This window comes from Parus major, chromosome 9 (genome assembly GCF_001522545.3).
Source record: "Parus major isolate Abel chromosome 9, Parus_major1.1, whole genome shotgun sequence".
Taxonomy (NCBI): domain Eukaryota; kingdom Metazoa; phylum Chordata; class Aves; order Passeriformes; family Paridae; genus Parus; species Parus major.
Window position 1 is genome coordinate 11,290,284 of NC_031778.1, and position 23,743 is coordinate 11,314,026.

Below are 23,743 nucleotides of genomic sequence, written 5' to 3' on the forward strand. Positions count from 1 at the left end.
ATGGCAGATTACACTCTGTAAGTGAGACAATGATGTAGGTTTTCAGCTTCTTCATGCTGGTATAGAACATTGCCACTTGAATGAACATCAGGCTGGCTTGGTTTTTGTTGCAAATAATCCATGAAGTTGAATTCCATTACTCTTTAAGATTTCCATTTGCTGTAATGTTTAACTGATTAAATGAATAATGGCAAAATGTGTTTGATTTAAAAATGTCCTACTTAGCCTAGTGCCAAATTAAGCCCTGTGATAGCTGTCCTGCTCTTAAACATTTTTATGATGAATCGTTCAGTTTATTTTTAGGTAAACACATACTGACAGTAGGGAGAACCTTCCCATGAATTATTCTGGAAACAAATTCCAGCCCCACAGTTAGATACTTGTAAATGGACTGAAAATCATGTTTATGAAAAGCAAAGGCACAAAGACTGTGCTTCATTGGCCTCTTGCTTAAGCTTTTTACCTCTGGAGGCCACAGGCCATGAACTAGCCCTTTGAATGGAAAGATAATTTAATTTATTCTCAAGAAGTCAAAATGTAAATTAAGGACTAAATTCCATTCCATTATGGCAATAAACGTGATATTCTCAGTGAGCCATGACCAACACCAGCATCTTGAAACACAGTAGGGATATTACCTGTCTTTCCCTTGGGGCAAGAGGAGGATCTTATTGCTCATGAATGATGGGGAGAAATGTGTTCCATATAATTTGTCATTCACTGAACTTGCTTATGAAAATCTAAAATTAATTGAAATGAAAAAAAAAAGGGGGATCACCCAAGAGTCTGCCAAGGGATAATAAGAAAAAACAGCACCAAGTCAGAAATTTTCAATGAGCTGTTAAAAAAGTAATCCTGCTCCAAACAAGAACGAAGTATGGGGTAAATACTTAGAATTCTAGGAACATGGCCACTTAAATCAGCATGAATATATGCCACTTATACAGATTCTGAAGGAACATTCTTAATGAGCTCCCAGCTTGTTTTCTGGAATGAAATTTGAAAATGTTATCTCTGTAGTTCATTCAATATGAATGTGGCAGTTTCTTGCCTTTGTGTTCCAAAATCATTCCTAATCAAGTCTTCACTTAAAAAACCCCAAAACAAACCTGCCTGAAGATAAACAGTAAAACACCTCTGTTAATCATCTTATATACATCACTAGAGTTATCTTGTTAAAGAGTTTGTTTCTTTCAAATGATTCAATCAGCTAAGCAGATATTTTGTATTGCCATGGTAATGAAATCGTAAAGTGTAATTGTCAGGTTTAAAAAGTTTGATGTGCATTACAATGTGTTTTCATCTTTCCTTTGCTTTCTTGTCCCTTCCTAACTAATTTCTTGATTAGAATCTGAGTGATAAACTTGATTTGTACTCAAGATAGAATCCTAACATAAAGAGCTGAGTCATAGAGGTGAAATAGATAATTCTTTAAAGTTTTACCAAGTTGATTGTTTTCTTTTTATCTTATTCTTCTGGAGAAATCTGGATAATTTATTTTACTTCGTGTTTCTGGTGCCTCAAAGACTGAAAAATAATTGTTTGGGACTACAAACATTTCATACTAAGCACAGAAGCACCAATTGGTTGCAGGGCTGTAGTTACTGATAATAAAAAGTGTTTAAATTTGAATATTAAATTATGTTCCACATCCACAGCTCTTGGCTTTCCTTTTTGGCTTAGCGATTGTAATACAATTTTAAAATGTGATTACTTACCTTTAGGCAAAGAAATGTCTGCTGGGTACCTAGTGCCATTCTAGACCAGAGCATTTCTTTCTTTATCTCCAGGTTTCACTGTTAGTAGTGATTATCTGCATTTATATCTGCCTTTAAAGTGAAGCAATTCTTATTTTCATTCCATATCCACTGCCTTATAGAAAGAGTCACTGGGGTCTCTCTTATCTCAGTTATATATAAGATGCACCAATTATAAGGCTTTTTAGTCTTTTCAGTGACTGGCTTCTTACTGAGATTAAGCTAAATTTTATTTTTGCAGATGGAGTCTCTACTCCCACCCCAGGAGACTATTCACAGTCCCTTACTTCTCCCACTTTGCAAGAAACACAAAATAAAAGCTAACTACAAGGCTAGGGGAACAAGTTCAATTCTTTTTGCATGGATTTGAGTATAGATTTGTTGATTCTCCAACATTCCTTTTTTACCCTTTTTGAGGTTTATTCTTCCAGGCATTTGGAGCTGGTAAAGGAGAGGCTCCCCAGGATGCTGTTCCAGATCAGGGGGCAGAAAGGAGGAAGGCAATCTTCCTGCCTGCTCCAACAGACTGCTGCAGCAGTGTGTGTTCAGTGATGGGCACGCCGGCACCCACAGGTGGAAATACATAATGGCATTAAAAAAACAGGGAGGCAAATAACAAATACTTGAGGTATTGTTTGCCAGTCCTGTAAACAAAAAGAAAGACTTGAGCTGTCTCACTGGAAATAGAAAAGTAGTCTTTTTTCACATCTTGGCATCAGGAAGAGGGATAGCAATCCCAGCTCTCCCGAGAAGCCGTTCAGGGGCCGCAGGGCTGTATGTGATAATATTCAGCCCACAACAGAACCAAGCAAATGACAAGATAGATGTGGTTTTGTACTTTTGCAATTACAATTCTTTCAAATGTCAGAAAAAAAAATATTTTCAGGCCATGGGGAATGAAATTAATTTTTCAACTGTATAACAGGATTTTTCTTGATGTAGAATTGAACTATACCCCACAGTCATGCAATTTACTTGTCATAGGCACACTCTACTTTCATTCCTTAAGTCTATATTTCCTGGAATTGCTTTTGCAATGTATGTTTTACTGGAACTGTGTCATTCACTGAGCCCTTACCTTTCAACATAGTGCTTAAAAAGAAAAAAACCCACAAACAACAATAATGAAAATCCCAAAGAATGATAACAACCAAACACAAAAGGCACAAAATCCGCTCCCAAAAGAAACCCCAAACCAAACAAAAAAACCCTCCAAAAACCAAAAACAACCCATCAAAACCCCAAAACAAAGAAACAAACAAAAAACCAGCTCCAAACCAAGTGAAGATGAGAAGGGACATCAAACCTGAGTAGCAGAGATACTGTATCAGTCACTTGTTTGAAATAGCCAGGCTTTCTTGTGTACTTTGGGTGGGTTTTTTGTTTGTTTTGTTTGTGTTTTTAAAGGGAGGAAAATGAAATTGTCTTAACTGAGTGTTCACAGTGGAACTCCGTGGAATCTTTTCAAGAAAATGGTGTAACTTTTCAAAAGCCACATTGAAATGTAAATATTGGTGATGTCCCAGTCACCCCCACCTTTGCTGCCCTAAATGTCTGTGGAGAGATTCTGAACAAACTTCTTTCATTTTTCAGCTCTGAATCACTTTCAGCTTATAGACAAGTTCTGTAACCCCCACTCCTCAAGGACTGGGTCTGAAATACACAAATAAGTGTGCTAAGGTCACTGGTATGCTGCATTGAAAAGAACTCTTTTTTTTTTGAGAAAAGCTACTTAGGGGTTATAATAATATTATTGCGCACTTTCATATCCCTAAAAAAGGATTGGTAATTTTTTAACTGACTGGGCAGCTCTGAAAGCACTTGGTAAATGTGCACTTACATGACTTTTGTGTAAACCCTTCTAAAGATAGCCTTCCTTAACCATGTTTTCTGCTGATAGCGTGGCCTTCATATGACCTTATGCTTTAATACATGGTACATTCAAGCATTGCTACTTAATTGGTTAATGATACCTTGATCAAATTAGATAAATGGTTTGGGACAATGTTGTATTCAATTAATTTTCATTTCCAACTGATTACTATTGCTACTAATGCCTGTAATTTGAGATGTAGTTTTGTGCTGTGATATCTCATCCATTTCTATTTAAAACAGGAAAGCTAGATCTTTCCAGACCCAAATGCATTTATTATCCTGAGTGTAATTACATTTAAGCTTGTTAATTGGTGGCACTGGGTATGTTTTTTTCACATGTGATGTTTATGTAATCTGTGCCCTGGCAGTATTTGCAGACAAGGTGTACATCAGCTTTGTGTCTGAGGGTGGAGGTGTCCTGAGTCAGGGTCCCAGGACACCAAGAGCTGCTTCTAAAAGGTACCCAAGGGCTGTTCTGCTCCTCCAGGGTCTGATGGGCTGCTGGAGAGCAGAGCTGGCTCAGGCTCTGCCCCAGCTGCTGGAGCCTGGGCAGGCAATCCCTCACCAAAGCCAGCCCAGCCCCGGCTCTGTCGGACACTTTGAGATGGAGCTCTGCCCTAGGGCTCTTCACTAAGAAACTTCATCATTTTAATGATGACTTGAAATGTTTTATTTTCAATTTAGCCATGTTATTCTGTGTGAAATTTTAAAATGCAGTATTTTGTCAGATGGGGAATAAAAACAACATCAATGAAATATCAACCTGATAGAGAGCTTACTGTGAATTTTCTTGCTTATAAATGCAAAAAAGGGCAAACTTAAGCTTCAAGCCATTTCTTTGATGTGGTGTTTGACCTGATGAATGGTCTTAGTCTCTCCCTTTTCTGCCAATAAAGATTTTATTCAGATTTTTTCATATGATTGCTACCAGACAATGACAAGAAGTGAGTGGGAGGAACTCATAAGAAAAGACCAATTTGTACCATCTGTTCCAGACATATGAACTGAGGTGATACCATAAAAGAGAAAGCCAAACACTTGCATTTGAAAGGGTGATCAGTGGCTATTTTACATACATTTGACAAATATTATTCTCATTATATTAGCTCTGGAAACAGCATGTGTTTTATATAGCTAAAGCTCCTTATATCTGTACTAAATTTTTCCATTGCCTGAATGACTGACATGGTGGTTTAGTTCTGTATATAATAAAACATATGTGGAGAACTTTAGTGGGATATTTAAAATGCTTTTATTAAAGCAGTGAAGGATCTTCAATTCTGGTAATATCCATAGGTAGTGTGCTTGAACAACACTGCTTTTCTGCTGGTATGCTGTGCTCTATCAGCATAAGATCTAGGAGTGCCAGAATGCTCATAAGTGACCATTGTCTATTGGCAATCAGCGAGTTTTTTTTAGCTTACAAAATAACTTTACAACTTGAGCTTTTCTAATCCCAAGGATTTTTACAGATTCTGTAGATTTTCTGGTTTATTTGGGTTAAAGTAGAGAAGATGAGGTACTTATTTAATGCTGTTTCCTAGAGCATTTGCAGTAGTTTTAGGAAATACTGTCCCAAATCATACTTCAAATACAAATTTGGAGATTGATTAAATGGTTGGGAGACCTTGAAGGACATCAGTGTTACCCCCTGCAGGATAGAATGTTCCTGCTGCAAATCTCTGGAGGCTTTTTGTGGGAACTTCGTCCCACAGAACCAGGGAAAACCAGATGTTAGGAAGAGTTGGTGGCAATAAGGTAACTTCAGAAGCTGTGAGTGAAGAAAAATATTGTCATAAAGAGCATAGAAAAGGGTTTAGGAAACCTTGGGAAAAGAAGAAATAAATCAACAGTTTTGTTTTTTTTTCCTCTGTAACTATTGCCTTATCTTGTCAAGTTTAGTTAAGTTTCACTTAAATGTCAAGTAAATCTCTAATAATTGTATTATTAACTGAAAAGGACAAAGAACCTAATAGTGCTAACACATTCTGTTGTTTTTTTAAATAATTCTATTACCTATAAATATTTTACCTTACCAGCTTTATTTAAGTATTTAGGTGTGTTGATGGGAAACAAATGGAATAATTAGTTATCTTTATAGCCCTTGTTATGTAGGGTTTGAGTCTAAAATTAATAGAATGTGTATGTCTTGAATTGTATTAGCTTTGAAAGTAAAACAGCCCAAAGACTCTTGTTTATCTTTTATCTTCCCAAAATCTTAATTGCCTTATTTGACTCTATATATGCAGCCTGCTTTACAGCACCCAGCCATGCCAGCTATAGTCTGTTTTTATTATAATGCATGCTGTCTTACTCCAATTTAAATAAACCTTTGCATTTCAAATTGTCATTTTTGTATTTCCTTCTTTGGCAATGGAAAAATATCCTTGTCAGAAATGCAAAGCATTCTCTTCACAGTCTCATTAAATAAGCAAAATAGGTCATTCAGATGTTCTTGTATCAAGCTAATGCAGAAACTAAACTGTCAATGTATTTTAAAGCTGTGAATTTCAACCCTTGTTCCTACAAGGTGTGACCTTATATCAGAACTGTCACTTCAAAGTTTGGAAAACATCTGACATATTATAACTGTGACATGTCATGGGGCCATGGGATGAGCTGAGGAGAATTAATTCCTTCACAGGCCAGTAACAAACTGAAGTGTGAACTGAGGTGGAGATGTGTTTGTCAGTCATAATGGCAGGTTTAAAAGAAAAATAAAAATCAAACCACAAAGGAAAACATGTTTTGTAGGTGCTTCCTTCTTCATGAGCCTATAAGATTATAGTGCTGCTTTTATTCTTGGTCAGAGAGAAACACTCCCCACACCACACCCCCCAAAATAGCAATGCATTAATAACAAAAATAGTCATGAAAATAATCATTCTGATTCTCTGGAGAAACATTTGCATCTAGATGAGCCTTCCTGTCATGGACAAAAAAAGAATGCTTAGCATTCTAACTAACTAATGCTAAAAAGCTAATGTTATGGATGCATTCAATTTTCTTTTAATTGCAAGAATTTCACAATGTAAAGGGTGCTTTATCTTTGATGTTGGAGATTTCCATTATGATATCAAATTCTGAAAGATACAAATAGCAAAAGGTACCTAGAATAAAAATGCCCAATTAATCATACAGCAGATTTGGTCAATTATTATGCAAAATCCAGAGACAGGGTGGGCCATAAACAAAAGATATTTTAGAAGTCAGTCAGTATAATGCAAAACTAAACTGTGACTGTTTATGAGCTGGACCCATGCTGGTTTGTGAGATGATAACTGAGCTTTTTGTATTGCAAGTCTTCTACACAGATTTAGTTCCAGTGCCAGCTGATAGCTGTATCATCTGCATTTAGTGCCAGTAGTGTCTCATAAAAAGTGGGGAGCATGCTATGAAGTGAGGGTTTGTTTTGCTGAAGGGCTTTGGCCTTCTCAGCTAGAAGGTTTTTAGTGAGGTTTTTATAATTTTTAGCAGTGTGAGTGAAGAGCAGAGAACAGTGACCGGCCTGGGTGGGCAGTGTGCAGGACCACTTGTTTAAAGCAGTGAACAGCATCAGCTCTGAGTGTCCCAAGGTGCTGGACAGGGCTGTTCCCAACCCTGAGCCATGAGGGACAAGGAAACAGTGGATATCTCACCTTGGTTTTACCAGTTTGGGTAGGGCCACCACGGGATTAGCTGGAGGATGCCCTAGGAAAATGGAATGGATGAAGGGACACATTCAATTCCACAGGTATGACCTCAAAGAAAGACCACTGCTGTGACCTTCCAGTCCAAGAGAGCCCACTCAATGGATAGGAAACTTCAGATCAGGTCTGAGGAGTTTCTGTCAAGTAAAGATGTTAACAGCCTTCCAGAACGGAGGGTGGAGTGGGAAAATAATTCTCAAGTCTGATATATTTTTTTCTAAGCTCAAAAGTACATACATTTCTGGAAGCCACATTTTGTACAAGTGTCCTCCCTCGATGAATAGAGCTCAAAGAACTTGAGCACTCTCCCTGTGCACACAGCTGGGATACACAGATGTGCTGGGACAGGATTTGGGAAATCAGCTACTCTGATTCAATGGCTGAAACAGACATTCAAGGACGTACACCATAACTTTGCTCAGAATTGGTGTTGGATAATAATAAAACCAGTAGGATGTAATCTCTAGTCTCATTATGAAAAGAGGAGAAAATTAAATTTGTTATTAAAGCACCATACAGGAGGTAATATCCAGAAATCCAGGTCATATGCATAGCACATGTGTTTCAAGAGTTTGCAAATGACTTCAAGCAAAATTTCAAGATGGACCACATGATCTAATATCTATGTAGGGCCCCATTCCAGCAGCCCTAATAAATATTCTTATTGCTATTGTTTACCCTCTTTAGTAACCCTGAGTCCGTGTTGTTTTCATATGAAATTTAATTTATGCTGTTTAGCCTCTACCAGTGGATTATTTTCACATGTAGACCTCTAGAGAGATCTGTTTCCTGCCCATGCCATCTTAACACCTGAACTGTTTGCCTGGCCAAGGTGATTGTAATCAAACATGTACAGATAAAAAAGCAGTTTCCCCTACACGAGTCTCCAGGCAGGCACCTTTTTTTCCTGATGCATTGTAAAAGTTCTGTACAGCATGAGAATACATGGTATTGTTTGCCTTGGTGAAGTGGCCTTCATCTCCTGCAGAGTTTGCACAGCTTTTGCTCATTACTTCACAGAATATAGCACAGTGTTGACTTCCCAGCCGCTCCATTCTTACTGCAGCAGTCTGCCTGGGAGCTGTCTGAATGGTTGCAAGGCCAAAAATTCATTAGGCACAATGGAAAATGTGTGTGCTGGTCCAACCCCCTGTGCTGCATTTCAGCAGGCTGCACTGGAAGATCAGACCTACCTTAAACTTTTGTGTTCAGCATTTCTGATGCTAAGTGTTGACTGCACTGCAACGTAGTTGCTCTGAGAATTATTTTCCTTATGTGATTTATAACTTGACTTTCTGTGAGACATTTGAAGTGCTTTATAGCATTGGTCTAGTCTGTATTTATCATTTAGCAGGTCTGAATGAATGCACACTGGATCTTGGACACTTGCCTGAGTTAGAATGGAGATAGCCATGCTAACATCAAGAGCTATGTGAAGGTTTATCAAATTGCTTGCCTGGTAATTTACTGCAGATGGAATTTCAAAACTTACAGTCATGCCTATAAATGTGCTATAATAAATTTGGAGAAGTTTGTTTTCCATTTTCCATTAAAAAAAGTAATTTCCATAGTCTGTTGAACTAGGCAAGTTATTAGTGGCCAGATCTTTGTGAAGAGAGCATAAGGGACGGTCTTTTCAGATTTTTAAAAATCCTTTCTGAAGACTGTTCATCTGCAGCTGGCTAATTTCATCAGTAAGGTTTCTTTTTAATTGGAGGTTAAGAATTTCTTATGACAGTAATTATTCAGGGAGCAACCTCTGACTTGATGCTAAGCCTGGTAAATGAACTTTTTTTTTCCCCTAAATGGGAGGGTTTTCAGAATCTTTTGGTGTCTAAGAGGTTTAAGTTCCCCAATTTAGATTTCTGGGTTAGCTGTAAGTGCAGAGGGGGGCACTAGGGATAAGAAAATTCACAGAACATGGGAGGTTCACTCTAATATGAATAGAAAATTTAGTGTTAGCCATGACAGAGAGACTTAGTACTTTCTTTTAAAAAATAATTTCAACTAATGAAATACAAATTACAGCGAAGAGGGGAGTCAAGTCTTGTAGAAGAGTTTAATAAAAACAAAAATGTCTTCTGATGTTTTAAGAATTAGAAAAAAGGTTTCCTTGTTTTTTCTCCCTTTGGGATTTAGCAGTACGTAGTGTGCTTAACAACAAAATTTTGCAATTCGTCATGTAGCTTTTATTTTTTTTTATTTAGCTATTCTGAGAAAATCAATTTAGCTGAGTAACAGTGATAGGATCTCCAGCTATTATCACCTAATCATTAATTTCTCCTGGTCTCTATTTAATACAACTGCTGCAGAATGTTTAATAAATCATTAAAATAGCTTGGATTTAACTGAGGAATAAATAATTTAAAACCATAACTACAACCTATTTCCCCGTTCCCAACCCTCAAAACCCTTTCCACTTTTTAAAGCTTAAGTGAATTAAAGCACAATGAAATCATAAATATGAGAATCTACCTCTTTTAAAAGAAAAATTATGAAGAAAAATAATCCAAATGTCTGAATTCCTAAATCTCATCTGCTCATGATCTATTCCTGCAGATACCACACGGTTGTATTTCATGAAGTGCTTGGTACCTCCAGTGTACACTCTCATTGTCTGGTTTAGACTGAGGAGATTGCTTTCTTTGCTATTGTCACATTTTATATTTTTTCCCCCTACCCAAAGCATCAGTGAGACCATCAGCAGGAGCAGATTTATTTGTTCCTGGGCTGGTGCTTTCAGCTGTGATTCCAGCCCTGGTCACCAAGGTCTGGGCACGAAATGGAAGTGTGGGTGCACAGCTGGCTCAGCACCCTAAGGCCCTGGAGGGAGGAGGAGCAGTGACACACAAGTGCCTTGCACCTCTCAGTAGTTTTAGTGAGAGCTGCTCATAAATACAGATTATTTTGGTAAAGTGTGGCAGGTTTTGTTGTGTTTTTTTAATAAATTTGGCATCAGGTTTGCTTTCTGAACATCAGATTCTGGCAGCACAGCACACTAATGGAGGAGTAGAGCAAACATTCAGCTGGTATAAAATGAAACAGTGAACTCTTTTCTGCTTCATGTTTGTGGACTTGATAGATGCCTGGAATGATTACAGGAAATGAATAATTAAAGGTCCATTTGAATAACACCATTAGGTTAAACAGATTCCTCTTCTAGGATTTAAAGTTAAGGTGAAAGATAATGTAAATAAGTAATTTGATCCCCTAGTAGAATGCTTAACTTTTTTCAGCTTGCTTTATGTAATTTTTAAATATATATCTGTAGTCACTGAATGGCAAGCCCAAAAGCAGATGGTCATCAATATAGTTCTTAGCTCCTTTTATGGATACATCATCTCTTTTTTTAGTGAAAGTCACGTTTTTAGTAGATAAAAATGAAGGGAAATGTTCTCTTGCCTTACAACAATTCTTTTATAGTCAATTTAAAGGAACAATTAACTGTCCCTGAAAGCTGACTTTTTTTTCTTTCCTGATTTCCTGGAAAAGAAAGAAATAATGTAGTCAACAAATGCTTAGAAAAAAAAAACCCAGTTATTTATAGCAAAAGGGGACACTTAGTTCTCTTGTTCAGAAGGATCTTTTGGTCTTACTGTCTAATAAAAGGACCCTTAAAGCCATGTGTTGAGGTAAAAAATGTCACATAATGTTGCTTATACTGATGTTGAATAGGAGAAAAATTGCAGTACAGAAAGCTTTGAGATTAGGGAAGAAATCTATATGTTTACAAATGTGTCCTTTGCATAACTGGCTGGTGAATTACTAGTGTGAGGGGTCAAGAGGGAGCAAAACATGTTACCTTATTCTAGAAACAGCAGCTGGACCCATGCATTACAGGGAGCAGATAGAAATGTTCCTTTTGTCAGGGATTTTCAAAAAGAGAGACTAAAACTGCAGTGAATTCGACACAGGCCACAGATGTTTGTGTATGAAACATTTTTATTTGCTAGCCTGGTTTCCTTTCCAAAACCTTTATTAGACAGAAAACTCTGTTGGATGTATTTCAATTGCTCAAATCTATACCTCCTTACAGGCCATATTTTCAGCACACTGAATTTGAATATTAATGGCAGCAGGAATTGGGGGGAGGCCGTCCAGGGGCCTTTTGGGGAGCACCAAGGAGCAGTTAAAGGGCCTTTTGCAAGTGCTCAGTGCTCCCACTCCTGCCTCACAGGAGCTACTGCAAAACCAAGGGTTCTGTCTCATCCAGTCACTCTTCCCAGTGGCTCTAGGTTTGGTCTTCACTGTTGATGAGAAATTAATGTATTTTCATGAGATGGGTGAGAAAATCTAATGATAGGAAACAATCCCTGAATGGTTGTGGGAAGAAATTAAGGGATTATGGAGAAAAACTGTATGGGAAGTCATATTGATTAGGAATCATAAATAACTGCAATAAGTAAGAAGTACATGAAGTCCTTTACTCTCTATTGTTATTAATTATACAAATTACCTATTTTATTCTTTTCTGTTTCAAAGTTGCTACAAGCCAACTTGATTTCATCAAGTAGCCTGGAAAATGCATCCACCAAAATCAATGTCAACCCTTGAAATTTTGTTTGAGGGATTAATTACGAAGCTGTGTGACCTGGCTGCATAACTCTAAGTGCCTGTCTCTATTTTAGGAGGATTCTGTTATTGTATTGAAGAATTTGGCTTATGTGCCTTAGCGGGTGACACTGGCTTCACATCAAAAAGGACTTGATCAACTGCAGAACAGCAAATGAGGTGATTGCAAGGAAAGATATCTGGTTTCAAATGCTATTGCAGAGAAAGCCATGCCCAAATGCTTATTGCTTTCCTTAACAGAGATCTGTTTATTTCCATAAATAGATATATTTCTATTAAAGCAAATTACAGTGAACCTCTGATTTGTATCAGATGAGGGTCTGCCTAGAGATATATTAACTAAGTGCTCTGGAGGTGTTCAGTGGGACAGCTGAACCAGAGTGTGGAAAGAGCAAATCAAAGTATATGAAGGAGAATCCATCTGTGCCAGATGGATTGAAACAATCAGCAAATCAAAGTTGAATATTTGCAGTTGGCCAGTTTGCAATTGTGGTTACCGTGGCACACAAACAAAAGTGAAAAGAATAAATAAAGGAAATGCATTACCACTTGACACAACCAAAGACATTCATCCTTTGCAATGTGCTATTGTAAAGGTGCTCAAATGAAAAAAATGTCCCAGAGTAGCCCAGAACTTTCCCAGGAGGAGAACAGGAGGAGAACATATCTACAGCTTCCAGCCCTGTGTTTTACATTTCAAATACTGGGTAGAAAAGAGGAAAGAGGAAATACCAACCACAAGTGATATTTTTCTGCTTCCTTTCACAGAGGTTAGAAAACAGCATTTGTAGGCATTTTTAGCCATTATTATTCCATGCAATTGTAACCTTCGTAATTTTCTCCCTTCAAAGTGTAGAAGACACGAAATAACAGCCTAAGGATGTTTCAAAATTGGGACTTGGCATTTAGAGCCTAGTCAGCTTGCATAGCATTGTGTAGTAATTGCTAGTTAATGTAATAGCAAAACCATTACAGTGACAAAATCTTAGAGTGTATTTCTCTTTTGATGTGTAAATTAAGACTGTCAGAAAGCAGTCCCAATATTAAATAGGCCCCCTCATCCATTCAAGTTTTAAAACACTTTGCTTAATCACTGGCAGCATATATATACTCTTCTGCTTGTGTCTGCCATATTCACTAAAATTATCTTTCGTGCATTCCTAAGGAGAAAGGTTTATTTGGGCTGTGAAACTGCAGTTTCATCTGTTCATTGCCACATTTTCTAGGACAATCTGCTATGAGCTGTTAAATTAATACATCATTGGGAAGGGCTGTCACTGTAATGATGTATTAATGTTACACATCATGAAGGTAAAATGCAAGGTAAAAAATGTATTATGTCAGATGTGGTGCCTTCTATAGAGTAAAATTTCTGGAGGATAGATGCATGCAATTTTTTAAAAAATAAAAGATTTTTTTAAAAAACCCAAGCAACTTAAAAGACCCAACAAACCCCCCAAAATTGAAAAAGAATAAATACCTTTGAAAATTGAAAAATAAAAACCTTTGCCCACAATAAAAGTAACCAAATTAGACAATTTCCTAATTGTGGCTTGTTCTTTAGTGTCACTAGGCTGGTTTTGCTTTCTCAATTGTATAGTCTGTATGGAATGTAGCATTGCTAAATTTGAGTCTTGTAGGTAAAGCAAAAGTGATTTTACTATGATGTGATACTTTTCTATATACAGCAGCTTTTTTTTCCTTTAGATTTTAGCCAGACTCACTAGAATAAGTCTGCAGGCTATGGATAGAGAAACAGCTTGATGTGGGTCTGCCTACAAATTTGTTCTATTTTGCCATGGGAGAGAGGCTTCTTCATATCAATTTTCCCTTGCAGTTAACATCCTCCTTATCCAAACTCAGAAGAAACAAAGTGTTTTGGAAGGGCTTCCTTTCCAGTGTGTTTTCTGCCTGACATCTCTGCAGTCCCTTTATCTCATTAGTTCACACCAAAGCTCGCCTGTGAGATACAGGAGGCAATCCAGAACCACTACTGGTGTCTTCCAAGACATTTATTATAAGAAATATCATTCTTCTTGTCCATGGGTGAGGCCTACCTGTTTCAGGAGGAGTGGATCTTGGATATGTTTTATGTGTTCTGACAAGTGCTGTAGCAATTTGGTTTCCATGTGGCCTATAGAGGACTGTGTGCCTTGCTGCTGGGATTTTTTCTAACATTGTTTCAGCACAGAACTTCAGAGTATATTATTCTAACAAAATATTGTGAAATGATACAGTTTTCCTGAAATTTAAAAATGAAATAATAAAAATATTATGATTTGACTTAATAGTTTGGCACTTCCCCTGCAGCCAACAGTTTCTGTGATAAGTTGTGCTCACAATACCCCAAGTCACTAGAGCAGTGTGAGATTTTAAGCACCATCTCCTGCCGTGTTTCTGGCAGCTGCTGTTGTGCTTTTAGCCTCGTTTATCCCTGGCACAGTAAAAGCAGGTGTGAGCTCGCTGTGGCTGCCTGTGGATCAGTGCTGTGGTCCGGACAGTCACGTCCTGACACACCCTGTAACTGGGAACAGCACAGTCTTTTGTCTGCTCACACCTGAGAAGGTGGAGATGAGCTGTCCTTAACCACAACCCAGCTGCTGGGATAGTGGGGGATAGAGGATGATGGATGTTAAATTATGTGTATAATAACACATGTAAATAAATGCACTGGATTACAGATGTGCAGTTTAGGAAGAAAGCTTGAGAGAAGGTGATCTAACTCTAATAGGATAATTTAAAAGAACTAATGTTTTGTAAAACAAAGAATCATAGTAATATTCAGCAATTAAGCAAAAACTTAGCTACAGTTAAAATATTTAGAAATTTATAGCTATTGAAATTTGTATTTACTGTTATTTGCAATGGTTCTCCTTCCCTTTAGTTTTAGAAAGACAGACTCATAGTTTGCTACTCACAAAGAAAAAAGAAAAAGGAAGCAAGAATATAGAATTGTGCCTATTATAAGAAGTAGTCAGAAACTGATTAGTGTGGGAGGAATTAATTATTAAATCTACCCACGCGCTCTGTTTTTTTTAAAATTTTTGCTATTCAATTATGCACCAGTAAATGTTATCATGCAATCACTGGCAAGGTGGTAATTAGTATTTATGAACTGCTGCTTTTTAAGTCTGACCTTTTGATAAATTCCATTTGTGGAGGTGGTTTTAGGTATACTGTGATCTTGAGGAACTGTGTAATTCTTGTTTTGTTTTTCTTTTCCTCAGTTCTGATTTTTGATACACTATTGCAGTAGCAGTGAGTTACAAACCCCTTTTATTTTTGCTAATAAGAATAGACACTGATGCACAGAAAGGTGCCCCTGTAAATCACTGAATTAAAAGAATTCTTAAGGTAAGGAAATGCATATTAATGAGTGGTCAGTGAAAAGTAATGTGAAAGGTAGTAAACAGATGCCTTTTAAAATCAAGCTTCTTATCTGGATGCCTAAATGGGATTTAGATGCCTGTGTTTAACCAGACACCTACAAAGATTTTATGTTTTAATTATTCATGAGCCCTTGAACAGAGCAGAGGTCAGTGGTGTTATCTTTATAGCTAGTTATACACCAGTATGGCTTCATTCTGAAAATAACCATTTTCACCCCTTCTGAAACAGAAACCCAGTGCTCCTAATCCCCCAGGCAGTGATTTAGCAATGTCCAGAGGCTGTTAAAGGGGATTGTGGCAGTAAGTGGGATCACAGCTAATCAAACTGACTGAGGGGATTGTGCTCAGCCCTGCTCAACCACTTGTCCAAAGGAAGGCTCCAGCCATGGAAGAAAAGCACATTATTGCTTTGATTCCCAGCCTATCCCACCAACACGCTTTGTGCTTCTGCTACGATGAGTCTTTCTGGGGGTGCAACTCTGCCAGAATCCATTTCAGTGTTCCTCAGCTAAAAAGACAAAAAAAAAAAAAAAAAAGAAAGAAATAATTAAAAAAAATAAGGAGTGAATGGGAAAATACTGTTTGGTTTAACCAAAAAATGAAAAGAGGACTCTTGTTGAATTTATTAATATATAAAATGATGTTTTTGTGTATATCTTAGATTTGTGTGATGTGTTAGGTTGTGATATTATGCTGAAGATTCATTGCTAGCTGAAATGCTCTGCTCTGCTGTGCCAGGATTTCAGGGCACTGGTTCTCTTGAGGAAACAAGCTTGTCTGGAGAAGAATTAGAGAATCTTAAAGTCGAATTACTATGACCCACATCTTTTACATTCTGAATTATATTGTTTGCTTATGGGATGGAGGATTACTTTCTAGTAGGTTTATTTAATGCTTGCCAAGACACTATAATAATATTTTTTTTTTCAAATATAAGAACAGCTGATATCAGTAAATTTGATTTGATCAAAATGTATTAAATCTCCTGGGTGCCAGAGTTGGATGTGCTGCTCTTTGAGGCTGCACAGTTGCCTCGTGTCCTGGGAGCAGAATGGTTCCTGATGTCAGGAATGCAAAAAGAGCAGCTCTGAGCAGAGGAAATAAACCATGGCCACGGGGTTTGTTTGTAGCTTGGTTTTGTAAGCTTTTAAAATTGATTTAAGTAGGATATATACATAGATATACAAATAGTCTTGTACCCCCTGATGGGCAAATATGCCCTTGTTTCCCGTTTTCCCCCACATTTGGACAGTATAAGGTAACTGCAGAGTTGACTTCACAACTATTGAATATTCCATTATGTTCTAGATGTGAAATTAAACTTGAGGATGAATTACTTTTTATAGTACTATTTTTCTGTGTTCTGAAAGTGGTTTTGAAATGTATTGAGTCATAAAGTTGCTCCAGCTGGACGATAATTCTGTTATTGAAACTGAATATGGGGAAGAAAATATACTGCATTTCTTTGCCTTCTTGGTTTCACTTTTTTAAACAACTCTTCCTTAAAAAATTAGAATCCTGATAAGAACATGATACAACATTATGTGCTGCTGTGATTTAACTAAATACAATAACAAGTCTGAGCAGCAACATAAATAAGGACTCTAATTTTACTTAAGCAAAAATACCCATGAGTAAAACTGAAAATTTTAAGACTGAGGAAAGAACTGAGTTCATGTTTTTTATGAAAAAAAAGTTTAGTTTCCAGATCTACTTATGTTGCATTAATGAACAGTAGCTGCTCAGCAAAATAAATGCAGAAATTCATTAAAGTTGGAGGAAAATAGCAATATCTTAGTTAATTTTCTTTGGGAAGTGATTCCTTCTGACTATAGGTGAGTTTGTTTTTGGGGTTTTGCCACTGTAAAGTCTGTGATGCTTTTATATTTTATATACTATCTAAATATATTACTTAGTTGAATGTTATTGTGGTGTTCTTGAGATTTTTGTGCTTGGTTTAATTTTGTGATCATAAACAGGAAAACCATTCTAATCTTCAAACTTTTTTTCTTTAATTTGCCTTCAGGTCAGTCTGCCTTGGTTTGTTTATTCTAGTTTCATATGAATTTGAATGTAAAACTGCTCTGAGAAAAAGTTCTACTAAAAACAAAGCTCTGTGTGCACACACAGAGCCAAGGATATGTTTTATTTAGGGTGGGTTTTTTCTTTTTTGTCATTTAAGCAGAAGGAAATATTTGTATAATTTCAGTGTGTTTGGTCCCTAATGTGATTGATCAGTTTAGCTGGGAACTGAACTGAAATGCTTAATGAGCAGAGGCTTTAGCTACAGGATATTCTTACAACTGGAAAAGAATTAACTAATACTAAGGAGTTGTGGGAAGAGGTGTAGAGGAGTCCTTTATGAATGATTTATGAGAGTTTATGCTCTTTAACACACAATGAAAGTAGATTCATGCTAATGAGCTACATTTGATCATCAGAATTTTAGCAAAAGCATTAATGCACTAAAAGCTATATTTAATAAGTGGAAATATGTGGTATTAAAATACCTCTAAGCAATTTTTTTCTATATTAGGAGAAAAATGTATTTGAGTTGGATGCACTGTTTCCACTGCCATCTTGATTTCTACACTGTATTTAAAATCCTGTAATGGAGTTCATGATTTTGAACTTTATTTGCCTTTTGCCAGCCACCCTAGAGTGATCTGCAGGAGTTGAGTTATAAAAGATAGAGGAGGGATGCCTCTTGGCATTCTGGAAGGCAAATGCTTTTGCATGAACTGCTCCCTGAAGTTCATATTCAGAGCTTGACTAAAACTGCCTCCTTTTGCTTTCAACCCACTATTTTTCATACAAATTAGGCTCACTGACTTATGTTGATTATGTAATAATTAGTGTCATTCCATTGTTGGCAATTTTCCCTGAAACACTAATGCAAGATATGAAAGTTATTAATCTTGAATTATTTTCCAATTCACTTTCCAGATGTTGTGCAATAGTTCTGCTACTCTGTGGTGCTCCAGAAAGCTGAAAATCTGAGATTTACCTGTGCTGATTCACATGACCTGTAGTCAGTATTTATCAACAAAGACCTGCCAGTTGTCCCTTGATCTGGAGGAAACCCAAAGCAGTCAGAAGGAAATGCTTCTCAAAGGTAAAAGAGGTTACTTTTAAAAAATTTATTCTCTCTAGAGTGATGAATTCTGACCATTTTAAACTTAGCAGTTGTTTTGTGTTTGTTGCAAGAAAGTAGCAAAAAAAAGGGGGGGAGGAATAAAAGCAGGTCTTTAGCCTTGGGTTTTGAATTGTCCCTCTAAGGCTAATTTAAGTTTTACAATCAAGATTTTTTTGCAGTTATGGTATCTGTTTCTTGTCACCAGAGAATCTGTATGGGGTTCTTCCTCTTACATTACAGAAATGGAAATTTTCCTCTTACAGAAAATGGAAAAATAATACCTAAAAACTTAAAGGTTTCTGCTGTGCCTTCTGATCTGCTCCAGAAGGCCAATGAGCAAATTAATGTACATTTCTGGGTTATACCCTGTCTAGTTTATGAAGTTAGCCACTTCCAAATCCTTGTGTGATAAAGCAGGGAGGTGAGCTGTACATTACATTTTGGACACCTGCCTGTTGGGAAGCAGAGACTGGAAATGAAGTATGAGCAATGTGTACATAAGCCTGACTTAAAGAGCTTCCACAGGGAGATCTGAGCACAGGCTTTGTTGTGGACGTTTTGGGATGGCTTTTATTGCTATTGCTGTGCAAAGTCCTTGTTACAGCCATTTATATTAAGCTGCACCCTGGGGTGATTAGTCTTCTGCAGAGGGGTGGGAGGGAGCTGACTGTGGTGTATGGCTGCAGTAAAAACTCTGTGTGTTTGGAGGAAATCTCATGGATAGGACTTGACCTCTACAGAAAATGAGCTGTGGAAATCCTTGGGAGTCTCACCCAGAAAAACAGAAAGCATGCATTTTCCTCATCAAATGGCCTTCAGCAGTTTAACTTATTTTTCTGTTGCTAGAAGGGCAAAAGCCTATCTATATCTATGCCTCTTGATCTTGCCTTTTATTATTTCTGAACAGTTTTAGCTGAGGTAAGACACACTTGTCATTCTTGGCTTTAAAATTTTCTTCCCAAGTGTGATTATAGTGAAAAATATTAGACAAAGGAGTAGGAGAGGAGAGAAAAGCTTTGAAATTGTGCATGTGGGCTGTAGCTAGAACCCCTAGGTGAGTTAATTAGCATGGTGGGAGCCTTCCTGGCTATTAATAATTAGCACTGTGGTATTGGTGCTTTGAAAATGCTCTTGAAATGAGGATTGCTCACAGAGCAGGAAGGTGATATGTGGTGTTATTCCCTATACATTTTGCTGCAATTTCATACTTCCAGGAGACTGCCAGCAATGTGATACCAGTTTGTGCTGTTGCTGTGATATATATATTTAAACATACATATCTTAAAAGCTACAAGCAAAAGCCTGAGAAGTTAGGAAGTTGGAGGAAAGAAGGGATTATGTTTGTTTCAATTAGGAATGAAATTGTTACAATTGTTACAATTGTTACAATTCTCACTTTCACTCCTAGAAATCTCAGTCAATTTGTGGAAGCTGGAGTCTTTACTGATCATCTTCTGGTACATTTTGAGTCTGATCAGTAACCAGCTATTCCTCTAAAACTTAATGGTGCAGTGGCCACAGGGCACAAGGCTCTGTCTGACAGTTCTGCCTCACAGACCTGTAGTGGTTGGAGATGTTTTGCCTCTCTTGTAGGACACCCTCTCCCACAAGTAAAAACAGCAAAAATAGCACATAATTGACCTGGTGGCAGCATTTTGGCTTGTACCCATCAGCAAAAGCCACACATGGCTGTGATGTTGAAAACTTTTTTCCTTCCTCAGTTAGCAGTTTAAAGTGGAGAATAATATAAAATAAGTGCTTAACTTGTCCCCAGGTGGCACATGCCAAAGTCACTCAAACCTGTAATTTAGCTGATCTGGCAAAGATGTCAAATTCTGGGAAAGTCTTTTGGAATCTTTCTGTTATATCAGCTTTTGCCAAAGTCTTTGTAATAGTTACACAGAGAACAGACTAGTTATTGGGTTTTCTTCCTTAGGTTATCCATTAGGATACTTAACCACTTGTGGTGGGGTTCTTCATTTAACCAGATAAAATCTAGTATTAGGTTCAGTTGGTTGAATCTCATTTATTTCCTGCTATTAGACCAGAACAATAGGTTCTTATATTCTATTAATAAAGAGTTGATACATTCATCCATAATTCTGTCTTCTCCATATTTGTATATATTTGTAGTGTAATGTTGAACTAATGTGCTGAGTCTCTATGGTACAAATTCAGTTAAGTCTGTCCATTTTGGATCACTATGTTGGAAGAAATATATTAATTTATAGCCAATACCAGGACCTATGTCAAAGGAAAACAAAAAGGTCTTGCTTTGGGCAGACTTATAAGATAGGTATGACATGGAAATAGTGAAAATGATAAGGGGAAAGAATAATAATAAAGAGAATATTGTGAGCTCTAAAAACTTTTGAAAAAGCAAACATTTTACTCACTGTTCTTTAACTTCTGATACAGATTTTAGGTATTTACATATAAACAGAAAACATTATCTGTTAATATTCAGGCCGTCAGATACTCAAGTATTTTGTCCCTTTGCAGGAATTTAAAATGCTAATGAATGATTAGCTTCAGTAACAAGCTGCCTAATTTCACTTGCAATGATTTAACAAAAGTGTTTTCCATCTGGGAGAGCTGAGAAACAAACAACTCAATTTTTGGCAACAGATTTTTGAATTTATTTTTCTTTCTGAGGTTGCATTATGATGGAGCAATGTAAAGGGAGTTACTTGCTGTTTCTGGTCCCTGTCAGAAAAATACACATGGGTAATCTTGTTAGAAGAGGAAAAATTTATCTAGAAAACATGTCAACACATTGTCTGCAGCTTTTTCTTTAAAAGCACAGATTGAATATAATATTTTTCAAAGCAAAGGACCAAACATTTGTTTAAGATGGGATATTCAGACCTTTGAGGCTTATTTCTAGAGTAGTGATGAGGGAATTCTGGGACCATGTTGCAAAACTCCAATAAATGCATTGTTACGTTATCTAGAAAAATCTAAAAGGAAAGACATTGTGGATTTGTATCAAAAATCCTTTCTAACTAACTAAAAGTTCTTTCATAATATATTTTTGTCATGTCTCTAGGGCACTTTATTCTCATAGTACCAATACAATAAACTTTTGAGTTATAGCGAGACCCACAGAGAAAGTGGGTACATTTTTGGCATTCATTGTGGATATTATTTAAAGACAATACTGTCTGATATCAGCTGGCACTTTCAGTATGTCCTTAAAAGCTCAATTTATTCCTTCTTCACTCCTTTTCCCTTAGTTTCAAATAACTAATTTCACCTAATTTCCTTTAGAGTTCTAAGACTTGCCCTTTCAAAATAAGGTGCAACGGAGATGTGAATAAATGATTGCTCTTTGGTCTGGTGAAAATTCAAAGTATTTACCTTAAGGTTTTTTAATTTTTGCAGTTTAAGGACTTGACGTAGAATGAAAATGTCTAATTCAAGCATCCAAGGTAATGGAGAAAAACATGAATATTTCTGCTACAGGTATCTCTGTTGACTGCTCAGGGAGAAAGGGGATCCTATTGTGATATTTTTCATCCCATTTGCATAAATAAGATTGTCTGCCTTATGTACTTGCTCTAATAATGTACTTAATGTGTGCTGTCTAGCCAGCAAGGGATCACAATGTGGATGCAACCATTTACATGGGGAATTCCTTTCATCCTGACTGTGGCTGTGCATGCATTTAGAGCTGTGGATGTCCTTGGAGCAGTCAGTTTATTCAGCACTTTGCAGCATCAAGCCCTCACTCTTGAAAGCACAGAGAAAACAGAAGAATTCATTCTTTGTACAAATGTGCCTGATAAGAACAAATGGTGCCAGCTACAGTAGCAAAATGTTCAGGAGAGAAAACTGTTTCCATGTCCTGTTTTGTCATTGTGGTGAATATCCCTTGTAAAACTAAAGGAGGGGGCTTTTATCACAATGGGATCGTTAATATAGACATTACAGATTTAGGTTTTGTTTTTGTTGTAGAATTGTTATGCTTATTTGCTGATTACATCGGCAGGTCTTCTAAGATTTCTTAAGTAAAAGTTTTAAATTATAGTAGTAGAGACCAGAAGTGCTGCTGCTTCTATAGGGAGCTTTGAAATGAAAATATCTATGGTCAATTAATTCCTTTTGACTTCAGTATACCTAAGATCAGACAACAAATTCCTTCTTTCTCACTGTCTTTTTCAGCCTTATTGAACTGGATTAATCACACACACACACACACACACACTCCCCCCATTTTATTTCTCTCCTTTGATATCTTGAAAGGAAATGGGGACCTAAAAAAGGAGGTGGTGGGAAGAAGAAAGGTTCTTCTCTCTGGCAGTAAGTGAGCTGCAGTAGCTTTGGTCTCTCAGCCTTGTTCTGCACTGCGGGGTAGTGAGTGACTGGGATCGGAATCACGTGGCTGTGCCAGGTTTATGTGCTAATTCTCTACTCTCCAAAGCCAGAGAGTGAAATCCTAGAGCATGCATGTCACTTGCCAGACTAATTGAACCTCATCAAAGTTAAATCAAATACAGAGATACATGTTAGTAGGCATAAACCCCCATAAAATTCTTTAGTGGTTATTTATTGAGGAGTAGGCCTTGGGTTTATTTGTTTTTATTTTATACAACTGCATTAGATTGTTTTTTATGTTTTTCACCCAGTGTAAGGACTGGTTTATTTTGGTAATGTAACTATTTAACTCTAATTAGGGAACTGTGCAATGAAAAACCTTAACATTTAAGAAAATACTATTCCTTTAAAGATTCTACATGCTGCATGTAAGTTAATGCTATTTTCATTAGAAGTTTTCATTGAGTCCCATCTGTTTGAATATACAGCAATGATGAATTATTAATGTGTAGTGCTGTAAGAGAATAGTCATTTACTGACAGAAAACAGCATTTGGTTTGATACAGGAAATTAAATCACTTTATGCTTGTGAGGCTTGTTAATTATATCTGAAGTAAAGGATTTTAATTGATCTCAATACTTGCTGTGCAAAATGATTTTCTTCACTTGGATGTGAAAGAATGCATAACCATTTTTTATTCTGTTTTTAGCCTTAGTATTAGTTTAAACTGTTAAAGAAAAAAACCCAAACAGTAGTTTTCAACAGATAATAATAATTTGGTACAAACATAATTTACCATTTACTCAGCTTTCAGTAAATGGAAAAAGAACAAACAAAGTCCTTCTCTTTAGTGTGTTGGCTTGCATGAAAAGATGGCTGTTCATTAACCTCTAGGCAGCCTTCAGAAAAACCTCATTGTAATCTCTGTGTAAGGTTTGGGCTCTGGGTGTCTCAGCCCACCAGAGCACCCTGGGCAGCTGTGTCCAAAGCCAGCTGTGGCCAGATGT

General features: G+C 36.9%; 1 long non-coding RNA gene across 2 annotated transcripts in view; it reads left to right on the forward strand.

Annotated features, from left to right (window-relative positions):
* Positions 1–23,743, forward strand: part of LOC107208517 — a 109,075-nt gene that overhangs the window by 20,414 nt on the left and 64,918 nt on the right. The window contains exons 1-2 of one of the 2 annotated variants that reach the window (XR_004498770.1): positions 16,811–17,117; positions 18,229–18,397. This is a non-coding gene — a long non-coding RNA (uncharacterized LOC107208517). Of the gene's footprint in view, positions 1–16,810; positions 17,118–18,228; positions 18,398–23,743 lie in introns of those variants that run through there. The other variant, XR_004498769.1, reaches the window with a different exon arrangement.